This window comes from Dioscorea cayenensis, chromosome 1, assembly GCF_009730915.1.
Source record: "Dioscorea cayenensis subsp. rotundata cultivar TDr96_F1 chromosome 1, TDr96_F1_v2_PseudoChromosome.rev07_lg8_w22 25.fasta, whole genome shotgun sequence".
Classification (NCBI taxonomy): domain Eukaryota; kingdom Viridiplantae; phylum Streptophyta; class Magnoliopsida; order Dioscoreales; family Dioscoreaceae; genus Dioscorea; species Dioscorea cayenensis.
In genome coordinates this window covers 8,963,274-8,966,788 of record NC_052471.1, presented here as the reverse complement: position 1 = coordinate 8,966,788, position 3,515 = coordinate 8,963,274, and positions in this window count along the sequence as shown.

Sequence of the window (3,515 nt, the reverse complement as noted above, 5' to 3'; positions counted from 1 at the left end):
GCTACAGTATTGCTAATGTCTTCGCCGAAATGCTCCGGAATTCGCTTTCTTCATCGAGGGCGCATGATTGGGCACACATCCATGCTGTAGATCACATCGCATATTTAATTAAACCACATTGACAAAGCTCTTAACATTGTTACACAAGTCAAAACATATGAGTGTGACTACCTTTGTGCCCCTCCACTTTGTTTATTCACTTGAGGATAATGGAGGTTGGCACACACCCACATATCAATGAGCATAACTTGTGCTTGATCCTTGTTCGATCCAAGAATTTCATCAACAATCGCGTCAACGATCTACTTTTGCTTTATTTCTTCCAAACTTGTCTCCACAACCCTAAATGCAAAAAAGAACACAAATACACACGAATGATCTATAAAATCTGATAAAAGTAATGCTCAATATAAAAAAAGTATACTTCGTATTACTTATACACAAGCACTTATCATTTACTTTTCGCAATGTCTACTATTTTTAAATCAAGACCCTCATCCTATGTTTTCTTATAGTAATGTGTCATATTTTAAAATTTTGAATCAAAACCTTTGACAACGCCCCTTGCGTGTGATCCGCAAGTGCACGGGTTTGCGAAGTAATAAATCCCAAGTGAGTGGGTATCGTATCCACAGGGAGTAGGGAATAAAAATACTAAAATTGCTACTTAACCAAGCGAAGATGAATAATGATTGTGTTGATAAAGTGTAATGTAAGCAGAAACAAAAGAAACAAGAGCGAGAGGCCACAGTAAGTTAGAGGAAAGACAATTGATTAAAGTGGGCTGCTCGGACAATGCTCCCCCTAGGACTGATGTTTCAAGTGCAAAACCTACTATTATACTTCGTAACTAATACTTAATGAGTCGTGGAAATTCTAAAGCACACGATCCCAAACCTAAGGTCAACCATGACTAACTCTACACTATGTCCCGGCGGAGAAATTGCTCAGTCTCAACACCTCACACTGTGTAAAGTTGCATGGAGTTCTAGGGATTCCAAGTGATAAACCCTATTCTTATTTGTAGATCTAACCCTTTGGTCTAGACGAATGACCCCTAGTCAATAATTAAGCCCCATATATTAAAGTCACTTCAAAGCTTCATTTTGTTACTCGCGCAACTAAGCCCAACGGAGATCATCCTTTAGTTCTTCACTCTATTGTAACCACAAAGAACTCTAGGAATTGGAGGTAGGATAAATCACACCGGAGGGGAAAGGAGATGCTCCGCTACCTCTCGACTCACCCTCTCAACCCTCTCCAATCTAGCTTTCTCTAACCCTCATGGTGTGTCACCCATCCACAAAGGTTACCAAGATGAACTCTCAACCCTAGTGTCACTCTAAGGAAGAAATCATTCAATAAGAATTCAAGATTGAAACTCAATTAAAAACATCAATTAAGGAAGGCATAATAAAAGGTCAAAGAAACATTAACATCCTAGGGTTTACAAAATCCAAGTACCGACTAGGGGGTTTAGCTCTCCATGGAGCAAGATGCAATCAATAATGAAATTGAAAGTAAAAACAAGTAATCCATAGGAAAACCCCCTCGGTATTCATGTCTATGGTTTTGTGGTGTAGCCTCTTCTTGACCAAAGGTCCTCTTGTCCGGCCTAGGGCACAACTCGACGAATCTGTGCTATCGAAAGCTCCCCCAATAACCTTCTTCCAAGTGAAGCATAGTGTCAAATCTGTAGGACCACTCCAAAGACTTGCCAAAGCCTCTCAAAACCCTAGCTGATCGTCTCTCAAAAGATGGAGAAAAGTTGGAGAGAAGGGTGAAAGATTCTTTCAAAATCGGGCTAAACCGCGGCTTAAATAAGGTTGGAATCGGGCATCCACACGCCCCTGTGGATTTTTCACACGGGCCTGTGAAATTTCCACACGCCCGTGTGGATTCTCTGGAAACCTGATTTTCGGCGGTTGTGAACAAACTGCTACAGTGTATTGTACATAGATTTGCTACATTACCTGCTACAGTACTCCGGCAAAACACTCCCAGTTCCACATTTTTCATTGAGGAAACATAAACGGGCAGACGTTTATGCCGTAGATCGCAACTCTTCTTCAATCAAAGGCCTCATTGGTGAAGATCTTGCTATCAATGCACAAGTCGGGATACCCAAATGTGACTACCTTCGTGCCCCTCCAACTCATTTTAATGACTTGAATACATGGAGGTTGGCACACATTCACGTATCTTAGAGCCCACTTGTGTCTTCACGTTTGTTCCTTCCAAGATTCCACCAAATAGTGCGTTTACGATCTACTTTTGGCTTCTTTTCTTAATATTTAGCTTCACAACCCTACATGCGCAAAAGAACACAAATACACATGTATTAGTGCTTAAACCTGATAAAAGTAATCCTCATCGTAAGGAAAGAACATTAAATAACCCTAATCCTATGTTTTCTTTTTAGAATGCATCCTATATTTGAATCAAAACCCTAATCCTATATTTTCTTTTCATAACGTGTTCTATCTTTCAATCAAAACCTAAATATTATGTTTTCTTTTTTTAATGTCTCCTATTTATCTGTTTTAAATTAAAAGCTAACCTATATTTTCTTTTCTAATTGTCTCCTATTTTTCAATCAAAAACATAATCCTTTTTTTTTAAAAAAATGCCTGCTATTTTTTAATCAAACCTTAATCCTATGTTTTATTATCGAAATGTGTCCTATTTTTTAGTTCTGAATATGAACCCTAATCTTTTGTTTTGATTTTTAGAATGTCTCATTTTTTTTATGAAATCCCTAATCCTATCTATTTTTTTTATTCTTGGCTAATTTTTAATCAAAACATTAATCCTTTGTTTACTTTTTGCAATGCCTCCTATTTTTGAATAAAAATCCTAATCCTATGTTTTATTTTCGAAATGTCTCCTATCTTTTAATAAAAACACGAATCCTATGTTTTCTTTTCTTAATTTCTCATATTTTTCAGAATGTCTATTATTGTTTAATGAAAAAATATTACAATGTTTTCTTTTCGTAATCTATCATATTTCTCAACCAAACCATAATCCTATGTTTGTTTTTTTTATTAGCTCCTATTTTTGAATCAAAACCATAATCCCGTGTTTTCTTTTTAGAATGCCTGCTATTTTAAAATCAAAACCCTAATCCTATATTTTTTTTTTAGAATGTCAACTATTTTTCAATCAAAACCATTATCCTATCTTTTCTTACAGTAATGTGTCCTTTTTTTTTATTTAATCAAAACCACAATAGTATGTTTTATTTTTGGAATGCCTACTATATTTTTTAATCAAAACCCTAATCCTATGTTTTCTTTTCAGAATGTCTCATGTCTTTCAATTAAAATCTAAATCCTATGTTTTCTTTTCTTAATGTCTCCTATTTAGCAGTTTTGAATCAAAACCCTAACCTATGTTTTTCTTTACAGAATGCCTCTTATTTTTCAGTCAAAAACTTAATCATTTCTTTTCTTAATGGAATGTTTGCTATTTTTTAATTAAAACACTAATCCTATGTTTTCTTTTGAAAATGT